The following is a 12,470-nucleotide window of genomic DNA, read 5'->3' as shown; positions in this document are numbered from 1 at the left end:
ATGTAATGAATTCAAAATAGCAAAATACAATTATTTTGTTTCTCAGTGAGATTGTATAGTAAGTCTGAGGTGTAACCTTCCAGACTACATGTGGCTGTTCATATTTCTCCATACAAGAATGAATGGAGATCATGTCCACATAGCAAACTAGATGCCAGCAGATGTGCTCTATAACCCATGTGTTCTTCTAGCCATGTGTATGAAGTGGTGCATCTTTGCATGACATAACCTTCATTAAGGGAGTTTTGAGCATTAAGCCATCTAACATGAGGGATCCCAAACACCCACACAAATTCTCTAGCAGAGAAATTTATTAAACATTTTCAAGGATTTGAAATGCACACTCATTAATCAGTCCATTGCTGTATTTTAAACTGCCGAGTAACCAAGTTCCTCTGACCAGTGTACAATCCACTGAAAACAGAAAATGCACACATTAAAACAAAAAATAAAATCAGCACAGAATAAGACCAGCATCAAGGAATAAAGCCAGGTCAGTGGGTGAAAACAGCATCTGTAGAAGGCATTAAATCAGGGAAGGTGACTTGGTGTGGAGCATTCATTACAACAAGTCAAACAAGCAGCACACTCAGGAGATGGGGACAGAGCCGGCTTGTGGAAAAATGGCTTGGTTCTCTCAGAGGCTGAACCAAAGGCTGCAGTATGTGAACCTGGCTGCAGGCAAGAGAACCCAGACTAGTCTGAGTTGGGCTTTTAGGTCCTAGTAAGTTGGGATAAACAGAACAGCAACACTAACAGCATCAGGAAAGAAAAGAAAGTTTGGGGTGAGCCTGTAAGAGTGGGGAAGAAAGAGACATTTAGGAAAAGTTTGCCCAGGCAAGGGTTGGTACGATTGGGCCAGAGAAACAAAAGTGAATGGTGGGACAGGGTTAGCGAGGGCTGAAATACACACACTCATTTCTGGTACTCTGTGCTCTCTCTAGGGTCTTCTACAAAATCCATATTATTATTTGAAATTATTTGAAACCTAGCTTAGCTTGTATATCCAATTTTCTCACAGAGATCTGTTCAATTGCAGGTAATATAAGGTGGAGGAAAAATGAGGCCCAAGTATGTGGCCTGACCTGATCCTTCCTGTCAGTGTCCAGGGCACAAGCAGCTGACTGACCAACACAGGCACAGGGTCTGGGTAATCAGGTTAAAGTCCAAACAACAATCCTAACCAAATCCCAAGCAACCAGCCCAAGTCAGTACCAGGAGTATACAAAAGAGCCATGTAAGTCCTGTCCAGTGGGCTAAAGCATAGTCTAGCAGGCCAGGGATGGAACACAAACGAGGGAGAGTGCGGAGCCGGAGCCAGGAATTCAGGCAGCAAGGAGCACCATAGCAAGCCAGGAGACCATAGCTGACAAGGCAGCTTCTGGAGGGAAGAGCCAGTTCTTATGTAGCACTTCCCCCCCAGAGCTCCCAGGTGGTGCTCATGAGGATCCCAGCAGCTGCAGTAGATTGAGGGAGTAATCCTGCAGCCACCAGGGCTGCGATTCTTGTGCTTGGACAGCAGATGGAGCCCTGAAACTGCCTCAGATCCTGGCGCTTCCCTCCAGAGGACCAGAGGAAGGCTGTACTTATATGGCTTGGATTCTAACACTGGTCAAAATTAAAAGTTCAGGGTCTACACTTGCTTAATGAAGCCTTCCGTAAAAGTAGTTCAAAAAGATACCTCATCTTGAGTTCAAATAACACATTCCATAAGCTAAACTGTGAGGCCCATTGAAACTCCCACATCCAACTCAGCAAAGGGGAGAAATTGGTCTGTTTTAAAAGAATTGCAATGGATCTCTGCTTATGATGAGAGAAGAACCTAAGCAGGCAGACCTGCTTAGGTTTAAGTAGCATGGTCCCAGTATCTTATCTTGGAGCTTTAATACTATTTAAACACATTTCAAAAGAACAAAAATGTGTTTTCCTTATATTACAGAAATACAAAGAGCCTACAGAATGATTCCCTGGTGTTGCAATAGCTATTCCAAGCTAAACAAAATGAAATTGAAGTAACTCATTGCTAGCATCATCAAATATATAAAAAGGGCAATTTGTGTTCTTACTTCTGGGCATGGATTTGATCACACTCAGGGGGGCACTTCGTGGTTGGCACATGCATACTTAATTCCACCCCCTGTAGCTTGTCTTAAGACTATTGAATAGTTCCAGTTTTTCTTAGATTTTGCTAGATCGGACCTTGCATATATATCCAGCAGGGTTAGGCAAGATTATGTTTCCCTCTCTTTTCCCACCCTTGGTCTGTTTGTCTGTACTGCAGTTCTGTGCCACCCAACAAACACTTTCTGGGTGGTTTGCAACAATTAAAACCATAAATACAATGTAAGATACAATGAGCTTTTAAAACTATAATATAAAGTTAAGAAAGCAACAAACAAACCCAGCATCAAGGCAAAAAATTAAAATACATTGAAATATTTAAAACAGCAGAGATGGAAGGACCAACATGCCTGGGGAAATAAGGGCTTCATCCGGTGCTCCAAAGAGTGGAATGTAGGTGCTGGGTGAGGCTTTCTCCGCATCGGGCTGCTGCAAGCAAAAGGACCTCTTCTTGGTAGCCACCTACCTCACTTCCCTTGGTGGAGTTTCTTATATGGGAGGAGACAGTCCTTCAAGTAACCTGGCCCCAAGCTAGTTCGGGTTTGAATCGGGCCAGAATAGACTGGCAGCCACTGCAGACAGAGAAGTCATGGCATAATACAATCGTGTTGTCCAGTCCCCACTAACAAACTCTCTGCTTTATTTAGGAGCAGCTGGATATTTTTGTAGCAGATCCATGTGTAGCAAGGAACAGTAATTCATATGAGGTTTTACCAGATCATGGATAACTTTAGCTGGGCTGTTTGTCCGCCTGTGACAATACTGGATGCAAGAGCATCCCCAAACTATGATCCTGGTCTTTTATGGGGGGAGTGCAACCCCTCCAGAAAAGATTGAACGTAACTGAGTAGATGAACCATGTGATCTTGTCTGGACTCTCAGTTTATTGTCCATCATCCAGTCAAGCACTGATTCGGAACAGCCACTGCCTTACTTGGATTTGATGCAAAGAAGCAATTGGACTTGAGGTCATCTGCACATTAGCCCACAACTCCAGAGTACATCTCTAGCAGTTTCATGTAGATGTGGAACAACATGGGAGAGTAGAAAAGCACCCCGTGAAACCCCATAGCATAGCTGCTAATGCACAGAGCTATAATCCCTCCTCACCACCTTCTAGAATCAGCCATGATAGTAGAAGTGAAATCACTGCAACACATAGAAACAGAGTGACTCATAAGGGACCTCCTGAGCTATCTAGTCTGACCCCAGCTCCAGCTGGCTCCATTCGTGACATGCCTACCATGTGCATGTCCAGCCTATCCTTGAACACCCTCACTGATGGGGCTTCAACCACCTCCCGTGGATGCCCATTTCATGCCCTAAGGGTCCCAACTGTCAGGAAGTGCTTCCTTGGCATCCTTGGTTGAACCTTGGTTCCCTGAGTTTTGCTGCATTGGAATATGCTCCCCTCCTCTGCAGGAAAAACAGGTCTTAACCCCCCTCTGTGTGGCACCCCCTCATGTAGCTGTATGTTTCCAACAGATCCCCTCAGAGTCTCCTCTTCTCCAGGCTGAAAAGACCCAGTTCCACAGCTTCTCCATATCCCAACATAGGCAAGCTAACCAGAAGGATACCATGGTCAATAGTATTGAAAGAGCGTAAGAAGAGCCACAGTGGATTAGGTCAGTGGTCTACCTAGTCTAGTTTTTGTCCACACAGTGGCCACCTAACTGTCCACAGGATCCCTCAAGCATGATGTGAGTTCAACAGTCCTCTCCAACCCAAGTTCCTAGCAACTACTGTACACAGGCACCCTGCCTCTGCTCCTTGTGGTGGCCTACAGCCGTCAGGACCAGTACTCATGAATAGCCATGGATTTGTTCATTTGCCTTTTAAAGGCCACTAAGTTGGTGCTCACCTCTACATCTCATGGAAGTCCGTTCCAAAGTTTAATAATATGCTGTATGAAGAAATAAGTCCCTTTATCTGTCCTGAATATCCCACTAGCCAGCTTCATGGGATAACTTCACACATTATTTTAAGGGTGCTCACAACAAAAATTGAATAAGGGGAGTATGAGACTGGTAGTTTAATTTTCAATACTCTTCCTAGTTATGCCTAACATGGAGTTTGCATTCTTCCTCATAGCTGTGCATAATGCCATTTTCATTGAGCGGAGTACCACAACCCCAAGATGCCTTTCTTCAATGTCAGCTCAGATCCCTTCATCTGCAGTTGGGATTTCTTGCCCTGACAAACATGGCTTTACAATTCCTTATATTAAATTGCATTTCCAATTTTGGTGACTGTTCTCCCAGTTTGGAGAGACCCTTTGGGAATGCCTCACAATCACTTTTGGTGTTAAGTATTCCCATTTATGGGAGTCATTACATTTGACATCTGTAAAGGTCCATTTTTAGAGTCTGATTTAGAATTGGTTAAAAGGGGTTGGAGGCAGGCAACCCTATTTACCTAAATCGACCCTATTTACCTAAACCATTTTCAGTGCAAATGACTCAGGACTTAACCACAAAATTAAGTGTTCAAGTTAGGGAAATCCTTGAAAAACATAGGGCATTATTATTCAAAAGAAGTTTCTAAACTAGGAAAGAAAAGAATATAGAATGCTTTTGATGCAAGTTGACCCTGAGAGTGAGATATATAATGAAACAATGCCTCATCCTGCAGAGACTTCATTATCATTTTTAGCAGAGAGATAACACTGATATATTGCAACAGAATTATATTCTCACTGCTCATGTCACTTCTCTATCTGAGTGATAAACGGAAGCTGAAGTGATGAATGCCCAGATGTTGCTATGAGATGAGAAGAGTTACAGAAGGATACTGTTCTAAGAGGGCATGGCTCAAAGGGTGCAACAGAACCAGCTCCCATTCAGCCTCTGTTAACTGAAAAGGAGCTTGTTTAGAAGTGAAACCCAGTGCAGTTGCTCACAAAGTGCTCATTCCCTTGAAGCAAAATTAATTCGAAAGGTCAAAACTACTTTCTTGATCCATACTATTTTGTAGATCTGTGTTGTTTTGTAGAGATAAAGAATAGATTATAAAGACACATCACTGAGATGTTAATAATATAAAATAGTTCATATGGAGGAGACAATTTTTCATTTAAGTTCTCAGGTATTTTTTAATAACTGGTTAATAATATATGTGTGTGTGTGTGTATATATATATACCTGTTAATATATAATATATAAACCTGTTATTTATATATTATATAATATATAATATATAAACCTGTTATTAACCTACCTGCATAGCTATAACTCAAGCTAGCAGGTTGAGTCACCTTTGCTAAGCTGGCCAAGGTGTAGGCCTGCAGCCAGAGGAGTGAACACATGAATGACCATTTTTCTTTTTCTTTTTTAAATAAGTTTTATTTGAAATTATAATCCTAAAAAACAAAACAAAAAAATTAAAAACAACATCAATCATCAAAAACATCAGGCCTGCTAGGTCAGCCCCCACATCTTTTCCTTCTATTTATGATATCTTAAAAACATATTTAAATCTATACGAAGTCCCGTTTCTCTAGCCAATAATAAAAAGAGTCCCAAGTTTGATAGAAGTCAGTATCTTCTTTCTCCTTCAATGATAAAGTAAATCTATCCATTTCTGCACAGTCCAAGATCTTTTTTAAAATCAATTCGTTGGTAGCTAGTTCTTCACTTTTCCAGTATTGAGCAAATGCAATCCTCGCCGCAGTAATTACATGTAAAATGAGATATATTTCTTGTATACTAATGTCCACAGATATAATGCCTAATAAGAAGACTTCAGGTTTAAAAGCTAAAAGTTTTTGTAACATTTCCTCAAGCCATTTATGTATTTTAATCCAATACTTTTTTGCATTTTCGCAGGTCCACCACATACGATAAAAAGTACCCAATTTATGTTTACATTTCCAACATCCATTTGACATATTTGGAAACATCTTAGCTAATCTATTTGGCGACAGATACCATCTATAAAACATTTTATAAAAGTTTTCTTTATATGAAGTTGCTAATGTTACCTTAATATTTCTCTCCCATAACTTTTGCCACTTTTCTAATTCAATATTATATCCAAAATTTTGTGCCCACGTTATCATGGTTTCCTTAACCTGTTCATCTTCCATTCTCCAATCAAGTAAGAAATCATGTAATCTTTTAATCATTTTCTCATCTGATTTAAGCATCACTTGATCAAACGCTGTCAAATCCTTATAAAAACCCCATGCTTTATAGTCTTTAGCGTATCTTGATTGCATCTGCACCTTGTGCCACCAAGAGATATTAGATCCCTGTTCTTGTGTTTCTTGATTCAATTTCAATCCTCCATCCTTATCCAAAATATCATCATATCTTATAATCCTTTCAAAATTCAATGCATTTGGATACACAAATGCTTCCATGAGTGAAAACCATCTTGGTAATTTATTATACAGTTTTATCTTAAACTTTTCCCAGACCGACATTAATGATTTTCTAATATAGTGACTTAAGAAAGAGCCATGTACCTTACACTTCTCATACCACATAGAAGCGTGCCAGCCCATTTGCAAATCATGCCCTTCAAGATACAAGATTCTCTTATTTCTTAAAGTTATCCATTCTTTTAGCCATGTTAAAACAGAAGCTTGATAATACAACATCCAATCAGGAAGACCAAAACCGCCGTTCTCTTTGGCCTCCTGAAGTATTTTTAATTTAATCCTTGGTTTCTTCTTTCTCCATATAAATCTTGAAATTTGAAAGTTTAAATCATCAAAAAAATTTCTATGAATTTGTATGGGAATCGTTTGAAATAGAAAGAAAAGCTTTGGCAATACATTCATTTTGACTAGTGCCATTCTTCCCAGCGAGGGAAACTGCAGATTACGAATGACCATTTTTCATATGACCCTTCTCCCATTTGATTTAGTGCCACACCTTCCTTCCTCTCTGATCTTCTGAAACTCTCCAGAAAACCCCTCATGAGCTCACCAGGGTAAGAAAGTATTGCAAAAATCTAAAAATTGCAGATTACTCAGATGAAGTATACAAACATTCCCAATCACTGAATTTAAATTAATGTTCTCTATTCATTTGTTAAAAAAAGGTGGGGGGTCAGATTTCTTACATGGACATTTTACTCTTAAAATGTGTGCTTGTGGTATCATAATATTTATTTGGGGAGGGAGACTTAAACTAGCTATAAAGGGACAGACTTTAAATAGAGGCATTTTCTACAGACACCTTATGGATAGTTTTATAGCAGCCACCCTCAACTTGTGCCCCCCATGCATGGAACTATAACTCCCATCATCTCCAGCTATCATGATCCTGCTAATTGGGAATGTTGGCAGTTGCAGTCCAACATATCTGGGCAACGCCAGGTTGGAGAAGGCCACTTTGTCAGCCCACTGGACTGTTCTAGAGTTTACTGCCATGCAAACTGAGGGCAGGGAAGCCATCGAATTGCTGCGGCTCTTTTCTGCAGCGACTTCCTCCAGCTCCTTGGATCACAACAGAGCATTTGTACAGCTTTCTGCAACCAAGGCAGCTTCATTGTTCCCTCCATCCTGTGCTAAGAGTACACAGGGGGATGTCTGAGCTATTAATGAGATACAGAATTATTCACGCTCAGCACTTCCTTTCCTAATGACTCAGGACACAAACCAGATAATTAGCTGGGTCATTCAAATAAATGAATAATAATTCCTCTTTTAATGCAGGAGAAAAAGCAGATAACCTTCTACTTGGGATCCAGATCGATCTGTATCCTTTTCCTGCCTTTTCCCTGCGCTCTTGGCCCATCTGTTGCAGAATTACACCTTTTCAGTTCACAGAGATATAAATCGAGTTCGTTCCTTGAGACCATAATTCTCACCAGGGAGAGTCATTTCTCTGCAAGGCAATTATTAATCAGTGAATTTGCTATGTGATCATAAGATTTTTAGCATGCTTGGAAGCTTCTTCATATGTTGTCTTAAAATCCCAGTCAGGCAATAAGACAGTAGAGGAAATAGTCATCCAATCAGCACCATAGAAAAAGGGTCTGAGACTCTAGAGCTGAATCTGTAATATGTGAAAAAGGAAATATAGAGCAAAGCATTGATCAGCTGGTGAGTGGGAGGCTGCTTAACACCTGCCGCCCCCCAATATACCATGCTTTGTAAAAATAGCCCTGGATACTTCTACATTAGTCTAGAAGTTATCCTGACCAAAAGTGGGATTTCCCCTGCCTTGACCTATTATTTATAAAACAAACTTCAACTCATGAGTCAAATTCTAAGTTTCTCACCAACCACCAATGCAGATACATTTCACAAATGTATCTGGGGAAGCTTCCAGTTACTACAAGGCCAATGTTGTCACCCGGGAATCCCAAATGATACAACCAGAGAAGTGTAACATCTGCAGCACCTCTCAAGGTCAAAGTTTGTGGAAGCTGTACAAAGAATCAAGAGTCAAATTATGTTACATACTTGTGTCTGCAATGACTATTTATTTATTGCTGGAAAAGTAACTTGAACGGTGGGCAATTGAAACAATGGCAGGGGAACGTCTGCGATTCCACCACTTCCTCACTAAGCAGCCTTCACACCAGATAGTAACCATCTAGGCTACTGTCTCAGCCTCTAACTCACATCATCTCTCACCATGGGCTGTGCTGACTAGGACTGATACAGGCTGCATTCTAGCAATATCTGAAGGGCCACAGATGGTCTGCCTCTGACCTAGCGAGAGAAAATCAGCTCAATTTAAATTGATGCAGCTTGAACTTCCTCAACTATATATTTGTACTGGGGTGGCTGAACAACTGTTTCAGTTTGGGCTTCACTCTACAAGCAAGAGAAGAAAGTCATGGGTTGCGGCTGGATTATTTATCTGGTTTGTTGGAGGAGAGACAAGCTGGAGATCTGGGAGTGCTCATCATGCTAAGCACACCTTAAGAGGAACCCTGTGCCTTTGTGACATGCAAATCCGCCCATTCCCTTCAATGGAGATGTGCTAAACAAAAAAGAATGAAAATAACTTTATTGCAGAAACTTTAGCTGCAATTTTACTTGCTATTAGCAAACTAGTAGGAATCAGTAATCCTTGCAGTTCTTCTTGCCGATCACTCAGAGATCTACCAGTCGATCCCGAACTACCTTCTGCTCACCCTTGTCCTGTTATTAGAATTAACCACTGGATTTGGACACATTGCTGTCTTTCATAATCTGATTCTTAATGTATTTATGAATATTCCTGTAGTATGCTCCCGTTTAGAAACATAGAAACAGAGTGAGTGAGAAGGGGTCTCCTTGGCCATCTAGTCTGACCCCAGCTCCAGCCAGCTCTATTCATGACATGCCCGCCATGTGCATGTCCAGCCTATCCTTAAACACCCTCACTGTTGGGGCTTCAACCAACTCCTGTGGAAGCCCATTTCATACCCTGGGGCCCTAACTGTCAGGAAATACTTCCTGGCATCCACCCTAAATCTTGATTCCCTGAGTTTTGCTGCGTTGGAACGTGTCCTGCCCTCCACTGCAGGGGAAAAAGGGTCATGACCCACATCTGTGTGCCACCCCCTCACAAACCTGTATGTCGCTAACAGGTCCCCTTTGACTCTCCTGCTCTCAGGGCTGAAAAGACCCAGTTCCCTCAGTCTCTCCTCATATGGCTTATCCTTCAAAGCAGCCACCATCCTAGCAGCCCTTCGTTGCACTGATTCCAACCTTGCTATATCCCTCTTGTAATGAGGGGCCCAGAATTGAACACAATACCCCAGCTGTGGGCACACCAGAGTTGTATAGAATGGCAGTAATACTTCTCTCAATCTAGAAGCCACGCTTCTAGATTGATTTTTTAGGATGGTATTTACTTTGATGTCATCTTGAACCTGAAATCCTAATACAAGACAGATTTGGTGTTATTTTGATTAATTGCGCCATGTGGATAACATATGGAAACACAGGCTGGAGATCCTGGAGCAGGATACATACATTTGCTGAACCAAGCAGATGCAGTAGAAATGATTGCCTGAAAACGGCTTGGTCATGTTTTACTAAACTGAGTCCTGCATAATTTCTAAGTGATTTAGACAAAAGACTTAGGTCGACCCGGGAAAAATAAAACCATTGAAGAGAAGAGCATTTCTGTGAGTCATATTCAAAAAGGTCATTCCTTTCTCTTTTTGTTGGCCAGTCAAGAAAGTAACTTCAAGGAGCAGCCCTTGATCATCAAATATTTTCTTTATAAAGTTGAATAAATCAAATACTGATCCATTGGTGGTCCTTAAATATCAATTATTTATTCAGAAAGATAGATAAATAAAATAGTGAGCCACTGGTAGTTTTCAGAATTGTCTTAAAGCGTATAACCTCTTTGATTAAAAAACAGTACTGCTTTATACATATGCATGAATTCAAATTATGCCTTTCTGGTACAATCACAGTAATGCACTGGCCTTTCTTCCGTTATTTAAATACATCCTGCAAATGTGACATATTTGCATAGGTTTGTTTAATTTGCATTTAGTTTGGATCCATAATTAGAAATGAGAGGGGGTTTTTTCCCAGAATTATGACTTCTGTTGCCAATTGGCAGAAAAATGGAAGAAGGCTCGTGAATTACAGTGTGAAATAAGCACAAAGACTCAAACAGAGCTAGAATGGGGAAAAGATATCAAATCTGTAATTACTGACAAAAAGAGTAGAGGGTCATCAAACTCCTGCATCCCTTTCCATATAGTTTAAGTTGTCTTGACATATGTCCTGAGCTGACCAATTGCAGCTCTTCTCTCTCTTCCCCACCTTCACTTGCCCAAATGATATAGGGCAGGGCTGTGGGGACTCACAGCACTATGACCTCTGGACCACAGGTACATCATGCTAGATGTTTTGAAAGGTGTGGGGAAATGAGACCTCTCATACAGAACGTATTGGAATATGAGTTTATGCCAATGAAACTACTTTTTCCCTTCAATGAGTCAAAACAATTCTATTTGGTGTAATAGAAAGTTAAGTATTTTGAAGGGCTCATGTATAGCATATCAACAGAATGGTTCACTTGAGAACTATTTATTTTGCTGGGTTGCTGTTATTTTCCATTAATTTATTTATGGGGTTTTTCCCCAAGCATTGCAGTGTTTACAGAGCTGTTAGCATAAAGATTCTAAATTATTTCCCTATGGATAATGGACTTCCACTTCAATGTATTGGCACTGCTAGGCTTTTGCAAATATTTGGGGGTAGAAATTTGTCCATGGTCCTCAGTGAGAAGATTCAAACTCTTAAGCAGAATTTTTGCTAAGAAATCTTGGTAAGTACTGCAGTGTTTGAAAAGACAGAATTAAATTAATGAGACTGAAGCCAGACAATCTCAAATATACTCAGAGGAAAATATTCTACATTTTTGTCTTCACATTTAATGCTATACTGCGAAATCTAGTGCTGCGCTTTTCCCAGGAGCAAGTAAACAACAGATTTTGTGCAGCTTTTCAGACAATCATGCTGGAAAAGCTGAGCGCAATACGTCTCATGATGGATGCACAAAACTGCGAGGTATGAAAATACATAGGAAAATAAATGTTGAGGGACCCGTTTCTGATTTGTAGCCAGAGGAGAACACTGTTGACCTACACAACACTGTTACTCAGAGGAATCTCCCTTTTTGATCATTTGCACAAAAGATTTTCCCCAAAACCTCCTGGAGTACACAGAGCACTACTTCATCCTTCAGAGTGGGGAATATGCATCAAAAATGGAGGCCAACAAACCAGTACCAAGAGAATATTGCCATTTTCAAGGAAACATACAAGCAGATGTTTGGTCTTCTAGAAGAAAACAAAGCAAAACATGCTTTGGACAGATTGTATCTTTTAATGTCTGCATGGCAAAGTGGCAGAGAACCTTCTCTCAAGACATTTTAGGGCTCAAACAGAATTACATTCATATCTCTCTCTTCTTTTTGTGTCTCTCTTCAAAGTGACAACATAAAGTATTTGCCATGCTAAAGTACCAGCAAAATGGCTGCAGTTTGACACACTACAGACTGGACTGCAATCTAATCTCAAAAGAGAGACCTGGCAGTTTAAATAGATGGCAAACCCAGATAGCACAAGGATGGCATGTTATGAAGGTGGCTTCAGAGGCTTCTCTGTGCACCATCTTTGAGGGAAGATCAAGGGGTAGCTGTCAGGAACAGTGTTTGATGTGATGGCTTCACATTTACGAAAAGCTCTCCCCAAGAAAGCTCAATTGGCTTGACACTGTCTTACTTTTGGTGCCAAGCAAAGATCTGAAACCTGCCTGGGGAAAGTGAGAGTGCTGGCTTTACCCTCTTGCCAGCCCCACTCCCACCTGGCTTAGCCTCTCCCAGCAGGCCTCTTGGCATTCGCTCAGCATTCTCTCCTGGCTGAAGTTCTTGCTG

This window comes from Varanus komodoensis, unplaced genomic scaffold, assembly GCF_004798865.1.
Source record: "Varanus komodoensis strain SLA01 unplaced genomic scaffold, ASM479886v1 scaffold1, whole genome shotgun sequence".
Lineage (NCBI taxonomy): Eukaryota > Metazoa > Chordata > Lepidosauria > Squamata > Varanidae > Varanus > Varanus komodoensis.
The sequence above is the reverse complement of the archived record's forward strand: the minus strand, read 5'-3'. Positions refer to the sequence as shown.